This window comes from Zalophus californianus, chromosome 5 (genome assembly GCF_009762305.2).
Source record: "Zalophus californianus isolate mZalCal1 chromosome 5, mZalCal1.pri.v2, whole genome shotgun sequence".
Taxonomy (NCBI): Eukaryota; Metazoa; Chordata; class Mammalia; order Carnivora; family Otariidae; genus Zalophus; species Zalophus californianus.
Genome location: NC_045599.1, coordinates 117,227,174 through 117,244,880, shown reverse-complemented (window position 1 = coordinate 117,244,880; position 17,707 = coordinate 117,227,174). Strand labels below are relative to the sequence as shown.

Sequence of the window (17,707 nt, the reverse complement as noted above, 5' to 3'; positions counted from 1 at the left end):
ATATTAAAAGGTAGTTTTATTGAATTTAAACATTAAAACCTGATTTTTTTTAAGTTTTTATTTATTTATTAGAGAGAGAGAGTGAGAGAGAGAGAGAGAGCCCAAGAGGGGGTAGGGTCAGAGGGAGAAGCAGACTCCCTGCTGAGCAGGGAGCCTGAGATGGGACTCGATCCATGGACTCCGGAATCATGACCTGAGCCAAAAGCAGTTGCTTAACCAACTGAACCACCCAGGTGCCCCAAAACCTGGTTATTTTTAAAAGTTTGTCTGTAGTTTCCGTCAAACTCAAGTAACAAAAGGATAGGTTTTGATATCATTTTCTGGGTAGGCTGGGCAGGGTTTTTCCAATTTTAATGAGTCAGTGAAACACCTGGAGATTTTATTAAAATGCAGATTTCAATCTAATAGGCCTGGGTAAGGACTGAGATTTTGCATTTCCAACAAGCTCCCAGGAGATGTAAAGTTGTGGTCCAAGGAACACACTCTGAGGAGCAAGAGGATCAAAGATCAAGTGCAGTGTATAATACAAATGTAGAGACTCTAAATTAGAATTACAACAGAAATGATTTCTACTCTGTCAAGTATTTACTGTATTCTTTCAATGTTCCATTTGTTCATTTACTTTATTAATTTTGTAAAGTGGTATTCACTGTCTTAGAGAAGAATGAATGATAGGGAGAAAAGATGTGGGTAAAAGAAATTTAAATGAGATATAAAACTGTGGGAAGCTCAGGGGAAGACTAATGGTATACTTTCAGAATGAGAGAGTTTGGTACAGGTGGGAGGTTCCCATGGCTAATTTACAAGTTATACAGGGGAAAGGGAACGTTTTATCAAGATATATTTTTAACTTTTTTTTTCATTCCGAGTTCTTCTTTTCACTGTTAATTTTATACACGCTGTGGGCTGAGAAATATGAATAAGATTTCCTTTTAATAGCAATGTTATCTAAAGCCAACCACACCAGTTTTTAACAGAATCTTTCTGCTCTTTTATATTTTGTTATTTTAATAAACTTTATTCTCTGAGGAAGTTTCCAACAGTACTTCCTTCATTTTTGTATGTCAGTACCTTCTTGATTCTAAAAGCATATGCCTGTTTAAGGGAAAAGAGAAAAAACATTCTTGTAATCATTTGTATTCAGAATACAATGGCAAAAGAGAAATAGTGGTTTTCATTGGTTTTCAGATGTATCTTTGTTACTCTCTGGAAACAAAAGCAAGGGATTGAAATAATAAACCTTTTAAATCCTGGTGGTTTCTGAAATAGCAATGGTGAAAACAAAAGCTCTACCTTTTCGTTTTTCATCAGATGGTCCTATTGACGATATCTGAATATTTTAACTCAGAAGTCCACCTTAAAATTAATAAGAGTAATAAAAATAATTGTTCATTTTAAAATCCTCATGTCATTACAGGATGTTACACATAAAACAAGTTCTTGTTTTACTTTTAAAATATGACTATACCTTTATTAGATATGCAATGTATTTTTCAGAAGATTTATAGGTAAACTTTGTACTATATTATTAGCCAGCCATGGCTTCCTCTATGGATTAAAGAATTAAAATGTTAATGGGAAATTCATGGCTCAGGAATTAGAAAGCTTCCTTTTTCCTCTGAGTAAGTGTATATTTGGCTCTTTTCAATACTGTGACCCAGAAAATTCATTAGATTTACATTAACAAAGTGAGCAGTGTATATTAATTTTCTCAGTCTAGGAAAAAGGTAAGAAAACTAACAACTCTTGAGTGTCTTTGGTGTCCCAAGTACTACTGAAGGAGCTTTCATTTAGTCATCTCATAAAACAGTTGAAATGTAGGTCTGTAAATTAAAAAGAGAAAATTATAGACTACCTACAAATAATCAGAGTAAAACCACCCATAAGAAAAAATTCTAGTTCAAGGAATATAATTCATTGTGACAGTAAATGATTACTGTGCCCCTCACATGCAACTTCACAATTGATTAGAGATCCAAGATACTGAAAAGGAAGGCCACAGAGGATGGGGGTCCACCAGATCCCCCCTTCTACGACTACACCATTGACAGTGGCTCTGAGAATTTGTGGTTAACTGAAACCCTCATTTCCTTCTCAGAGACCACTGAATTTTATGCTTGAATTTCTTATATCCAAAGGCAAAAGAAGAAGACACAGAACTCTGCCTTAGCTGGAATGTTTCTTTAATACTGGACTTGAGTTTGTAGACCCATGTATTAATAAACAGTTGATGTCAGAGCAGTTCAATCTTTAAGAATTGAGTTAATAGAGGAACTAATTCCTACGGAAAAATTTTAAAGTAGAGAAAGTTACCCAACTATTATGAAAATACATGGAAAATGGGGTATAAGAGTACTTGAACAAAAATAAAACAGATAAAGCAAATAAAAGAGAATTTTAAAATTATATCCAGAATTGTATGAGTCAAAAATTTTATGACCAAGAATCAGTTTACACATATTTTTCTGTTGCTTTCCATTGGAGATCATTACTGTAACAACAACAAAAACTCTTTAGGAGAATTTTTGGTCAAAATCCCTTCACACTACCTTGCTTCAGTCTTGAGCACTTATAGTTTTGTTTTGTCTGGTTTATTAGCAAATTTACATTGAAATGGTTAAATTTGCATGCCAAAATGAGTTTGAAGTTTTTCATAATATATTGTTTACTTTAGCTATAGATGGAAGAGGAAGACCATACTTATACTTACGTTAGATTTTTTCCTTTTATGATTAGATTTTTAAATTTCTTTAAACTGTCTCTTAAACTGTGAATTATTCTTTTTCTGTGAAACATTACCTTATCCTCTACTAAATTACTTTTTTGGGGGTCTCATTTTAATGGTTAAGGTTACCTTTATTTTATTTCAGATACAAAATTTCAAACTACTGCCAAATATTTTTTATGGAAGATGACATTTTCTAGCAATTCCAGAAAATACATTGAGATTTTGGATGTATACACCAAAACAAGTACAATGTCCATAATTATTACATATGATTAGGAAAGAAGGACCGAAATAATACAGGAGTGTCACCAATATACTACAGGAGGTCCTGAGATGCACCTCGTGCCTATAATTTCATTTAATCCTCATCACAACACTACGAGATGGGTTCTATTGTTACTATTCCATGTAACCAATGAAAAAAATTATATTAGTTCATTTTTAAGAAAAATATTTTTCTGTAAAAATTATACATTCTTTTTATGTAAAATAAAATGGAGCAATTTATAAAAGGGCAAAGAAGAAGGCAAAATATCTCCAAAAACTCATCACACAAGGGAAAAAAAAGTTATTAATGTTTGCTGTAAAATATTTTAGATGTGTCTTTTTGCATGTGTATGAACACAAGGGTGTTTCTATGTATTATGGTCACACAGATTGACAGATAAGCAATAAGATGACAGACAGATGAATAGATAATAGAGATTAATATATAGAATGGTGATAAATAACTGATAGGTAGAAATCTAGCTAATGGTTTGAAAAGCAATTTATTTTTCTTTCTTCTCTTTCCACATACATGATCAACCAAAGGCATCCATGTATGATAGAGGTGGTGAGATTAGGATGCCTGAAAAAGTGCAAAGAAAAAGTTACTACTCAATATCTGACATTCAAAACAGGATTTTAAGAAGACTTTAGGCTTCAAAGTCATACATCATGAAAGGGAAAAATAACATTTTATATATTCTTTTATCTTGCCTTTAGTGTATCAAGAGCCAGTCTTTAAGAAGTAACCCATAAAGTCTTCGAAATGTGACTTCCATACAGGAAGAAGTCCTAGGTCATCGGCATTTTGCCAACTGCAGTGGTCAATTCTCAATTAGCCTCTGACATAAAGAGTAAAAGATGGGCTCTTCCTCTGCCGCCTACTGTAGTGGCCGATGAGGGGTCAGCTGGGGCGGGTGGAAGAGCAGGCAGGTGCATGTGGAGACCCGGTCAGGCCATGGTGCAGACCTGGTCCATGGACAAGTCCGCCGACGACCGTATACAACCCGGCCACCTGGTCGACCTCCTGGAGCTGCTGCACTGACTTGGGGTTCTTTACTGGAAGCTGGATGCTGACAATAGGAGAATGACCCAGAATTAGAAGAGATCCGAAAAGAAAGAAACTACTCCTGGACAGATATAACAACCATATGCAAGGATAAACTCTCAAATTATGAAGAAAAGATTAAGATGTTCTATGAGGAGCATTTGCACCTGGATGGAGATCCACTAGGTCTTGGCCGGCAGTGGGTACTTTGATGTGGGAGATAAAGAGGACAAGCGATCTGCATTTGCATGGAACAAGGGGACCCGATAACTCTTCCTGCAGAGATTGATCACAACTTCACGCTGGATGAAGAGAACCACGTGGAGGCCACGTGGCTGTTTGTGGGAGAACCGGCGTGGACAGCGTACAATTGGCCAGCAGACCATTTCGAGACTCAGGGACAGGACGTTGAATTTTTGGCACAGACGGCATAGTCGTGCTCCTGGGGGCTAGCTCACCCTTCGTCCTTGTGAGTGTCCTGAACGTGATCACATCAGAGAGCCTGTCCTTTCTCCTTGCTTTTATATTGTAGACTGGGGGCTAAGAGAACTTTCCTTTGCAAGATTATTTCATCAGGGTGTGTTATAATGAAAGGAGCTTTGTTATAAAAGTGATTTTTACATGGAAGCAGCTGTGGGGATGTGGACAAATCATACTCATTTGACCTAATTCAAGATCAGTGTTCAGCAGCCCTGTGTTAGCGCATGCTTCAACCTGAATGAGAGTCATCTCTCCAGATGTGCGTGCCGAGCTGCTCCTTCCAGACTTGGTTCTTCAACTGTAAGCAGATGTCAGTCAATGACATGTCTGCGTTGTAAGAATACGTCATAGTAGATGACAGGTCCAGCCAGATAGAAGACACTTTTTCCCCAAAACTGGGTAGGGAGTGCTGTGGGGAGGGAGCTCTCATATTAGTGGGGACTGGGGGATACTTGGAATTGCTATGCCACTTTCTTGTTCAAAATAAAGGAGCTGCCTTAATTTTATACTCTTGGCTTGGAGTCTTTATATTCAGGTACATATAGTTCACTAAAATCTCCCCATTTAGATCCTTAAGGAAGGGAGGGGGTGGTAAAGGATGCTTATCTACTTCATAAATTTATAATTGTAATTACTTTACCTGTACAGAGTTCTTTTTTTTTTCTTTCTTGGAAATTGTTTTCATTTTTGTTATCATGTATATTGTACCTGTATTTTTATGTAACCATGCTTTTAAAGTACTGTGTTTATATTATAAGACATATATTATTACTTACTCTTTTACTAGCTAACAAAGTATACAACACTAATAATAATTCAAATAATAATGACGATTGCTTGGTTAATAATGCTTTGGGTCTATATAGAACTTTTAATTTTCAAAACTTTTATAAATGCTTTTTCACAAAAGGCCTTAACTATAAATATAACAAATTAAAAAAAATTGAATTCCCATCTAATGGGGAAAAAAAAATTGAGTCACAAAGAGTGAGAATGACTTTCCTCAGGTCATACTTCTGGTAGCTGGTTGGCAGCTAAGAACAAATTAGATCAGTTCTCCAAATCCCCAGCCCAGTATTATTTTCATTAAATATCCCTTTGAAGTTATCTCTAGACAAGTTTCTTCACTTTAGGATCGAGGTAGAAAAGAACATTTAAGCTATCTGCATGGCAAGATCTATCAGAGCCAGTAGTACTGTGGTCCTCCTTCTGATCTTTGTCATTGGTAAATCTTGTCCATTCTTTAATTCTCTTCTGTCTAAACCCCCACGCTGATACACAGATCCGACCTGGAAATTACAAGGACATTTTCTGGTTACTGTGGCTTTGGGACAATCTGTCTCTGCCAAGTTGGTCATTGCTCAGGCAGTCAGTCCATCATAACTTTGTCCAATCCAATAACAAAAACTGGACATGGAAGAATCAATGCATATGAATATTTTTAAGTGGATAAGGGTATCCTTTTTAAAATTTTTTTTCTGAGCTGAGAATTAAAATACAAAATAGTGAGTAGATGCTGAAGATTAGATATGAAGAAATAGATTAGGATTTCATAAGCCCTAATTTCACCAGGTACTGACTCACTTCACACTTAAAACAAAGATTTTGTTTTTAAAGTCTCTATTCTTTTAGTTTGTCCATAAAATTAAAAAGAAAAATGAGAAAAATGGAAGAAGCTCACATACTAGGTAAGAAATTCAGACTAAAAATTCAAAACTATGCAAAATGAAAACATTTTATAACATCTCAGAACTTAAGTTCAAACCAATATAAGATCTGATTTATAGATTCTGTGTTTGCTGAACATACTTAATCATATATGTATTCAAACTAATGACACATTCTGAAACAGAATCAATGAAAAATAAAACATGAATTCAGAATCTCAAAAAAAACCCGATAGACTTATTCTCATAAAAAAATAAAATCCTTGAAATATTCCTTACCCAACAAATGACTATGAAACAATGGGAGATACTTAAGGGAGGAAGATGTTTAGTGTTAAACTAACAAACAAGAAAGGAAAAAATCTGTTGTAACTGTAGAGTGTGCTCCTTCATCATTGTAGCACATTATAAACTTTAAAACAGTGCTCAGTCTGGTTTTCTATATACTACTCTTGATCCTACCTCATGTTATGTTGCATTTGAAAATGCTTTTCTACTTTAAACCTCTAAATATCAGACTGAGGAAGCCTGACTTAAGAGCACTTATTAAGAGCATTTCACGCTTATTTTATTACATTTAAACTGCCTTGAAATCTTTGGAGTGTCTCAGCTAGGTTTCCCTTGAACTTATTACTTTACTAAGGCACATAGAGGTCTTTCCCAAAGGCAGTATCTTTTTCAAAAGTACCATCTCATATCAGCTTATTAGCTATGATGGTCTCTTCAATTGGTTGGCAACATTAGAGGAATAGAGGTCTTGAGTGTCTACTAAAAAGTTTTTGAAGACTTAATTCTATAATATGGTTTTTGTAGTGTTTTGTTTTTTTGACCTTCTTCTTGGTCTTCCGTTCTCAGAATCTAAGAAGGCATTAGCCTAATGTCTAAAACTCTCCAGGAGTATTTAAATTTCCTTTTGAGAAAACTGCTAGGAGAAAGAAGACAGCCCCTCTTGGAGTGATAATGGGCAACTGTTCATCCACTCTTAGTTCTTCTGCTGGGGGATACTAGAGCATTTAGCATCTTCACTTCAATTTCACTTCAATTTCACTCAAGCCACTCAAAATAATGGGCCATTTGCACTTCTACCACCACTCTAAAAACTTTAGAGGCCACATTACCACATAAAATTTCTGGTTTAATTGATAGCAGAAAGTCTGAAGATTTTCTCTGAATGTTCATACTTTCCTACTGCTCCATGATTTAAGCTATCCAAAAGTGAGCTGTTCAGCCACTCTTATGGCAAAAACTATCTTCATAACAAAATTATCTATACATTTCTGGATCTGAAAATTTAAAGCTAAAAGTAATTGTTTATACCGAGCTCAGTTTTCTGGAGATAAACAGATCATTCCGATATTTTGAACCCTAGCATTTTTTTTTTTTTTTTTGGAGTCCCAATCTAGTAGTTCCAACTGTCCTCATCTTTCCCCACAGAAGTTACTCAAGGTCCATCAGGGAAAACAAAAATCTCAGTAGGTATTTCAACAGAAAGAATTTAATATAAATGGGATAAATAGGTATTGGATGGTATAAAAGAGATGGTGGCCAAAGTAAGCAGCTTCTTGGGAAGAACCAAAGGAAGGGGCTTGAGTTGAGTTCACAGAACTCAGCAGTTGTAGGAAGAACCCTGTGGACTCAGGTCTGTGAGGAGAGGTGCTGGCGTACCAGAGGTGGGTGGGGGTTGGCTGAAGATGGAGCCCCCTGCGGAGGTATACTTTCATGCTGCTCCTGGTATCTCTTAAGACTCACAATGAAGCCGGTTCTTGGAATGCAAAAACAAACCCAGCTGGAGATCGCAATCAACCCCTGCTGCCAGGGTGAAAGGGTTTGTCTGGGGAGACCCTGACAGTAACAGCAAGGACAGAAGTAGGCTCAAATCCTATCTCCCCTCCTGCTTTCTAATTTCCTTCCAGTTTCCCATTTGCAAAACCTAGCAAGGAGACAGATGGCAAAAGAAAACCGTTGTTTTCAGAGTTCTAGACCCAGCTTTGCAAAGCAGAGTATAGAAAGGTGGATTTCAAGTTGAGAGATAATCTTATCACTGCTGTCATGTCTACTCATCATCTGTCAAGTCTCGGCTAGGAGAGCCTTCCCTGACCCCAGAGGTAGGGCTCTGTAAGTTCCCCCTTCCTTTGCTCTCATATGTTTTGATTAGGGGCAAAGAATGCAATCACAAGAATCTCTCTCTCTCTCTTTCTCTCTCTCTCTCTCACATACACACACACGCACACACACAAGAATAGGTGGACAATAAGCTCATTAAGAATCAAATGAATAGCTAATAAAGTAAGAAAATATTTTTCACCTATTTCAGACTGCAAAAAAAAAAAAGGAAGGATCAGTAAAGCCATCTGTGATCAAGCACTTAGTAAAAAGCAGTTGCTAAATGTAAGCTGGTGGTTTATCATACTGTTATAATAATCTGTTGTCTTAAAGTCTCCACAAGAATATGAACCTCTAAAGCTTCATCACAGCAGAGGTGCTTAATAAAGACGATGCTGAGTTAAAGAAGGAAGGCAGCCAGGGACCTTCCTAAGGTCAGAGAGTAAGTGGAGGAGACACAATAATACCAGGTTCTTGGATTTCATTCTAGGAGCCTTGGCATCACACCACTTCAGGGAATGCTCCTACCCTTTATATGTATACAAATCTCTCCATAAAAGATTTTAAAGTTTTGTTGGTTTTTGAGCACTTTCTTATACTATACAGAAAAATAAATTCAAAATGGATAAAAGACCTAAACGTGAGAGAGGAATCCATCAAAATCCTAGAGGAGAACCCAGGCAGTAAATAAGCTCTTTAACATCAGCCATGGCGACTTCTTTCCAAATATGTCTCCTGAAGCAAGGGAAACAAAAGCAAAAATAAACCACTGGGACTTCATCAAGATAAAAAGCTTCATCACAGCAAAGGAAACAATCAACAAAACTAAAAGGCAACCTTGGGAATAGGAGAAAATATTTGCAAATGACATATCTGACACAGGGTTAATATCCAAAATATATAAAGAACTTATAAAACTCAACACCCAAAAAACAATCCATTTAAAAGATTAGCAGAAGATATGAACATTTTTCCAAAGAAGACATACAAATGGCTAACAGAAACATAAAAAGATGCTCATCATCACTCATCATCAGGGAAATACAAATCAAAAATACAATGAGATGTCACCTCACAGTTGTCAGAATGGCTAAAATTAACAACACAGGAAACAACAGGTGTTGACAAGGATGCAGAGAAAAGGGAACCCTCTTACACTGTTGTTAAGAATGTTGGTGCAGCCACTCTAGAAAACAGTGTGGAGGTTTCTCAAAAAATTAAAAATAGGACTACCCTACATCTAGCAATTTCACTACTAGGTATTTACCCAAAGAATACAAAAATACTTATTCAAAGGGATACATGCACCCTGATGTTTATAGCAGCATTATCAACAATAGCCAAATTATAGAAAGAGCCCAAAAGTCCATCAACTAATGAGTGGATAAAGAAGATGTGGTATATATATATACACAATGCAATATTACTCAGTCATCAAAAAGAATTGAATCTTGCCAATTGCAACAATGTGGATGGAGCTAGAGAGTATTATGCTAAAAAAATACGTCAGTCAGAGAAAGACAAATACCATATGATTTCACTCAAAAGTGGAATTTAAGAAACAAAACAGATGAACATGGGCAGGGAAAGGAGGTAAACCATGAAACAGATTCTTAACTATAGAGAACAAAATGAGGGTTACTGGAGGGAAGGTGGGCAGGGGGGATAGGTTAAATGGGTGATGGGTATTAAGGAGGGCATTTGTGATGAGCACTGGGTATTGTATGTAAGTGATGAATCACTAAATTCTACACCTGAAACCAATATTACACTGTATGTTAACTAACTGGAATTTATTTATTTTATTATTATTATTTTTTAAATATCACAATATGACTTTTTTTTGAAGATTTTATTTATTTATTTGACAGAGAGTGACACAGCGAGAGAGGGAACACAAGCAGGGGGAGTGGGAGAGGGAGAATCAGACTTCCTGCGGAGCAGGGAGCCCGATGTGGGGCTCAATCCCAGGACCCCAGGACCATGACCTGAGCCGAAGGCAGACTCTTAACGACTGAGCCACCCAGGCGCCCCACTAACTGGAATTTAAATTAAACAATTGAAAAAGAATAAAAATGAACAGTAAAAATAATAAAGTTTTAGTAGTTTTTTTTGAATATAGAAAATATAAAGAACAAAATTAAAAAACCTACAATTTTACCATGTACATAATCTCAGTTGACATTTTTTAATAAGTAATATATGTGCATAGTTAGAAAAAAATAAAACTGTGCAGGGAAGCACAGAATAAGAACATGAAAATCTTCCTCTTTCTGTTCTAGCCCCTTTAAAGGATGATTTTTTGGTTAAAATTTTAAAGATTTAAAATGTTAGAAAAGCTTACTCCAGATATAAGGATATAGCTGTTCTGTTATGGTTCAAACTTTTTATTTTCAGTCTAAATTATATTATTTATTTTTTATTTTTTAAGATTTATTTATTTATTTGAGAGCGAGAGAGAGGGATCAAGAGGTGGAGGGGTAGAGGGAGAGGGAGATAATCTCAAGCAGACTCCACGCTGAGCGCAGAGCTGGACACAGGGCTGGATCTCATGACCCTGAGATCACGACCTGAGCTGAAACCAAGAGTTAGATGCTAAATTGACTGCGCCACCAAGTTGCCCCTAAATTACATGAAATTGTATTCCTGGACACTTTCCTCTAAAACCATCACAGTAATATGGCACCATGATAGGGTAACATGATACAACTCGATATGCCTTCAATAATATGTAGCTTAATTCTCTCACTGTGGAAATGAAGAAAGTTTGGAGATAAAGTTTGTGTAACTGCCCTGAGACCCCAAATCAATAACTAGCAGAGTTACTAATACAATTCAAAATTCCTGCTTTCCCATCCTTAATACATATATTACCCCCAAATTCAAGTAACTGATATAGGGGAATTAACTAAAACTATATGTCTTAAACTTAGTGAAAGATCATCTATAATTATTTGGCTTCTATAGAGTACAGATTTTTAGACAAATATAAGAGTTCCTAATATTTTTACAGTACTAATGTTAGAACTATTCACGCAAAAAACATCCACATTTCACCAGGTGTTTCACATGAGTCTGACAACTGTTTTTAAAACATTACTAATCCTTTAAGCTTGTATACTAACATCGTTTGTGTTTGTGTACTTCATTACAAATAGAAACGGGAATATTCTCTAAATATTAGACTCAATGAGAATTTCCTTAGCAATATCCCAGCCTCACATGCCCTGTAAATGAAAGGAGGTAACAGTTCTTTTATATTAGCAATATATTATATCTGAGATGCAAATGCTGTGTTCTTCGGATTTCTTTGCCATCGTTAAGAGTATCATTATCTTGACAGAATGAGGGATTTGGGGGATGGTGTTGCAGGAATCAAAAAGACAACACAATGCTCAAGCAAATTTTTAAGAATACTAAGTGGAAAAATAAATGCAAATAATCCCTAAAATGCATCTGTGTTTATGGGAGGTAGGAATTTGAATTAATTACTAAAACAAACATATCCAAAGCAATTAATAAATTCAATGTGTTCCTTTAGGGTTAATATTCTGACTAAAGAACAGAGAATTAATTGGGCATTTTGCAAAAGAAAAAATGCAGATGATCCATTAAAGTAGAAGACTACCTAATAATCAGATTTGCAAAGTTAATAATAATGATAATATCCAATGTGATCAAAAGTGGAAAAATGAGGACTTCCATACATCGTTGCTAGAGGTGCTAATTGGTCTAATTTTCTGGAAGGCAATTTGGCTTGTCTATTAACATTTCAAATGTGCATGCCCTTTGATCCATCAAGTCCAATACTAGAATCTATCCCAAGGAATTCATTGAAAAGTGCACCAAAAAATCTAAGTGAAAGGATGTTTATGGCATTGCTTAGAGCAACAAACAGCTGGATAATGTCCTCACTGTCTATCAATACAATATTGGTCATTTATGTAATGAATATACAGCCATTAAAAAGAATGATGTAGATGCATTTGCACTGACACAGAGCGATGGTAATGATATATAATTAATTAAAAGGAAAGAAAACTGGGGAATAGGCTACGAAAAATATGTTTAGAACTGTTTGTGTGCGTGTGTGTTTATAGACATATAGATATAGTTATACACTTAGTTTTGCATGGAATACTTTTATCTACTGCTTTACACAAATTTGTATTGTTAAATTATTTTACAATGAGCTTTTATTATATTTATAATCAGCAAAGATAATAAAGGTATTCTAATTTGGAAGGAAAAAAAGACCATGCACATAACTGTCAATTTTTAGCATTGGGATGGTGGAGAGTTGTTTAGTCAAGTTCCATAAAACCTGGAGAGTTTCTTTTCCTCTTTTTATTCTATAAAATGTCAGCATTAAATTTTGCAAGCTGTATTTGACAGGATATAGGCACAAAGAAATGCTCCAATTATGTAAGCTTAGGAAATCTTGGTTCAGTGTTAATGTTTTGCCTTCATTTGATAACCTGTAACACATGCTACGATGACATAGGGCAAGGTTATTCCTGGTAATAATAGCTAGTATTTATGGAAACTTACCACGTGACAGGTACTGGTCTCAGTGCTTTAAAGGTATCAACTCATTTAATCCTCACTATAACCCTAAATAATAGCTGCTAATGTTATCTTTCTTTACAGATGAATACCTGAGGTATCAAAAGTTTAAGTAATTGGCCCAGTATTGCAGAACCAGTAAGTAGTGGAATCTAGTAGGAAATCCAATATCTGAGCCCAACACTAGGGTTTTTCTTAGTAGAAGATTTGGATCCTTTGCTTGATTTACTATTTCACTAGGCATAAAAATGTTACATTTGTAAAGCTATTTTCTGGAAATTATATAAATCAAGGGTCTTCTGAGAATCTTCTCTTTTATTCACATTTAGCTAAAAACCAGCATGGGAGCTAAATGCTGCCCATTTAGAATAAATCAAATGCTACAGCAGAAGAGGAGCCCGAGGCCACTCACCTTTTAGTGATGAAGAGGAAATGCACAAGCACTGCGATGCAGCATGGTGGACAGAGAGCCGTGAGGTGGGGTGCTGAGAGGCAATGCGGGGAAAGGGCATGGGGGTGATGGTGGGAGTGGGAGGCAGGCAGTGTTAAAGGAGCAGAAGGGAGATGGACTGATTGAGAGGACAAATGAAGGTTGCAGGAAGTGGGTGATACAGGAGATAGTTCTTAAAAAATTAAAAATTTTTGTAAATTTTATTGTTTATCTGAATATTAAAAAGCACATACTTGGGGCACCTGGGTGGCTCAGTAGGTTGAGTGTTTGCCTTCATCTGGGGTCATGATCTCAGGGTCCTGGGATTGAGCCCCGCGGCTCGGGTTCTCTGCTCAGTGGTGAGTTTGCTTCTCTCTCTCCCTCTGTGCTCTTTCTCTCTTGCTCTCTCTCGCTCTTGTTCTCTCTGAAGTAAATAAATAATATCTTTTAAAAAAATAAATAAAAAGCCCATACTCGTTGCAGAAATCTTAGAAAGTACAGAAAATCATAAAAACAACAAAAAAACACAATTCAGAAACGATCACATTTTGGGGTATTATGGTCTGGGTACAATTTCAACAGTGATGAAAGTGGAGACAATTTAGGGAGAACAAAGAGAGAGGTGGGAAAGACCAGGTTGTATTGATGTACTATTAAGTAGCTGGAACAAAAGGAAGTTAAATGTAAGCTGAAAGAGTAGCTTAGAGGATTTCATCATAGAAAACCTTAAATGTGAGGGAGCCACAAGGTGATCAGTGGGGAGCCGTTGAAGGTTTTAGTGCAAAGGAAGGATGTGTTTGAAGCCATGCTTAAGAAAGATTAATCTGGTGGTAGCATCAGAAAAAAATGGGAAAAGGGAATGATGGGAATTAAAAGCACTTAATAATTTATTACAGTGATCCAGAGGGAAAGGTTATACATGTAATCCTGAACTAAAGAAAAAATAACAAAGAGGGAAAAATACAAGGCACATAATTGCAGAGATAAAGTCCTCTACATCTTGCCTAAAATGCCAATATCTCTGTGTGTGCGTTTTTTACTATCTCTCATTCTATTTTCCTTTTGCGGGGGAGAGCCTGTTGCAAGATTGTAGAACATCAGTTTTGACAATTTTATAAGAGTGGTTTCTTAATTATTAAGTAAATTGTTCTATGTTTGGAACAAAATACATAAGAAGAAAGAATCCGTTACCTTCACAAACTCAGAGACTACATTACAGAAAGAGCAAGCTTTCACAAGGATTTGAACAAAGGCCCTCCTAAGGTTAGTATTTTGCCAAAAATAAAATAATTTGGTTATAGGATTTATCAAATGTAAATCTTTCTCTTGACTTATTAATTGTTGCATTATTAACAGTCTTAGAAATAATAGACCATTCAGTAAATCACTTCTATTTAAGTTTAAGAGAGAAATGATGTTATGATGAAAAAAGTTTAGTACTATCTGTAGATACATTTAATAAATTACCTTAGTTTGCCTCACATTTTTAGGTGTTGTCTGTTATTTTTTTCCATGACTGGTGCTAGATGATATTATAATTCCCGCTAGAGATAAAGAAAACATTCAAGAGCAGTCAGAAGACTTGTTCTGTCAGAAATAACTCTCTGTGACTTCTTCTCCCAGATCTGACATTGTGCAGTATCTGACCTCATACTTCATTTTTCTCATTTCTGAAGTGGAAATAGAAGTTGTAATCTTAGAAGCTGAAGAAGTTGTAGAAACCAAGGAGTTGCAGTCCTCCTCTATGTGTGTGTTTAGAAAAATGCTCTCTAGGCATTCCGTAAATGTACAGGTAGTTAGTATAGACATGCACAGAAAAAGGTTTCTGTTAGTTTTTGTGGGCTATATTTGCAGCTAACACTGTAGAAATGTTTCCAGACCCCCTTACGTTCCTTATACCACTAGCCCCTGCTGCCTTAGTCAATGATTGATTGGTAAAGAAGTAGGAAAGCCCAGCACCCTTGCCTAAGGCAGGAATATCTCCAAGACCCAGTTTATATTTTAGAGTTTTCCAGTGGTTCGGTCTGAAGCAACCCTATATGGGATTTTGCCTGACATGACACACTTCCCAGCTTCTTCTCTCTTCTTTTGTGTCCTGTGGCAGCCCCTGACTGTTTTTTTCCTAGGGGAACTTACTACTCTTTTGTATGTGAATCCTCTTCTCAGAGTTTAATCTGGGGAACCCGACCTAGGAACTACAAACTGAAAACCAAAAGTGAACTAGTATAAAGTTTACTGAAAACACATTGTCATTTTCTTTCAAGAGCCAGGCCATGAATATGATAAGAGCAATGGAACCACCAAAGAAATACCTGAAAAATCAGAGATCCAGGAGGAGCTTTTCAATGCGCATTTCCAAAAATATTGTCATGTCAAACTGAAAAGGAGAAAAAATTCAATGTGACTCATCCTTTTCAGAACAGTAATAGCTTTCACTTACTGAATTCCTACCTATGATTATCACTGTTCTAGAATCTTTCCATATCTATGTCATTTTGTCCTCACAACTCTACAATGGAGGCATTGCTTTATTTTTCATGTTTAGAGTGTAGCTCTGAGCTCACACAGCTTAGCAAATACTGGTACCAAGATTCAAACCCAGATCTAATCTGGCACTTGAGTTCATAGTCTTTCCACCTCACCTCACTGTATTGCTCTTCTATAAGGGCATTCTGCAATGTAATGTGTACCTATGTTTGTTAAGTTGCTATTAGTTTTCCACTGACATTGACAGGAAATGATGAGATAGTATTTATCCAATGACTCTCATCAAATTACTTACTCTTTGCAAATATAAACCAAACTCTTCCAATTATTTCAAAGGGCTAAAAAATAATATTTCTCAAATTTTGTATTTTAAGAATGCTAAGATTTGTCTGGTTATGGCTATGTCATGGACATGCCCATTAAAGAGGTCATCGACAATTTGTTCGACCAACTAGTGCAGAAAAGACAGCAATAAACCATTATGCAAGTGCTGAGTCTAGACAGGCTACTAGGCTCAATACTCCATGGCTCACACATAACTATTTAGGTTATTTAGATACTAACTCTGGCCAACCATTTTCCTGTGGTGGTCATTTCTGATTTCTGAAGGCTGATCAACTTATTATTCCTGTTACAGCATGCTATCATGAGGCACATTCAGTTGTCATGCTGTATCTTTTATCTTTAACAACCGTGGAGAAAAACCACGAATGTCCACATAAATGTGGCACAAGAAGCTACAGCCCTTTTGCTTTTTGTTGTCACAAACAACAACATATAATTCATGTCAGTCTTTGACACAGAAAGCAGCATAACTCCAGTGGATGGCATCGTATGTATCTGGTCTTACAAAATAAAAATACCATCTTCACATCCTGTGAGCTCTTCTAACCCGATGTCAGCAAATGCTTTTCATCTATGGAACAGATCTACAATTGGCGTACCACCCTGAGGATTTTGTATATTTTATTTATCAGTCATTTGGATAAAGAGGTTTAATTTTGGATAAGAGGTTTAATTTAAGAATGGATACTAATGAAGCTGAGTGAAGAAATGACCTAATGAAGACAGGAAAACTGAATTTTCTCTGTAGCTATAGATTACTTTGGAATCAGAAGTGATTCATTTCCAACTGTCTCTATAAACATGGAAAGCAGTTGGATGCTATCATGGATTGAACTGTGCCCCCACTAAAGATGTTGAGGTCCCAACCCCCAGTACCTATGAATGTGACCTTATTTGGAAACAGGGTCTTTGCAGATGATTGAGTAAATTATTCACAAGCACAGTTATTCAGAAAGCGTAATTCCCATTATGACTATTTAGTAAGTCATTAGCTCAGCATTCAAGATTCTCTATATTCCTGACAATATGTACTACTTTTAACTTCATTTTCTAATCATACCACATGTAAATCATCCATAGTCTAGTCAAGTTGATGTCCTTGTAGTTCATTATACACACTGAAAATCCCCAAATTTCTGACTCTATTTCTACCCCTTTGCTTGTCAAATATGTTATTTATTCTCTTCATTTTTCCAGGCCCTAATCTTACTTCAAGGCCCAGTTTATCTCCCAACATTCCCATCAGAATTTTCCAGAATGCACTGAAATAGGTAATGGTCCTCTACTTTGAAATCCATATTACTTATTGCCTTCACAGTATTTGATTCTCTAGCTATCTAATATGTATTAAGTACCTTTTTGTGTATCTCTTATCTCTCCAACAAGATTTAAATGTATCTCTTTGTAATCTTACTGTATAAAAGCTATCATCCAATAAACATCAGTTGGCAATTATGATATCATATATTACTAATGTCTATGATATCAATAATATATATTATGATATATATGCTATATCAATAGTAGTTGTCAATTTTTCAAGAAGATTACTTAAAATTTACAGATACTTATAAGTAAAGGGTAAT

At 35.9% G+C, this 17,707-nt stretch overlaps 1 pseudogene; it reads left to right on the top strand.

Annotated features, from left to right (window-relative positions):
• The first annotated feature begins 3,953 nt into the window (after positions 1 to 3,953).
• LOC113929832 lies at positions 3,954 to 4,477 on the top strand (annotated as a pseudogene).
• Positions 4,478 to 17,707: the final 13,230 nt, after the last annotated feature.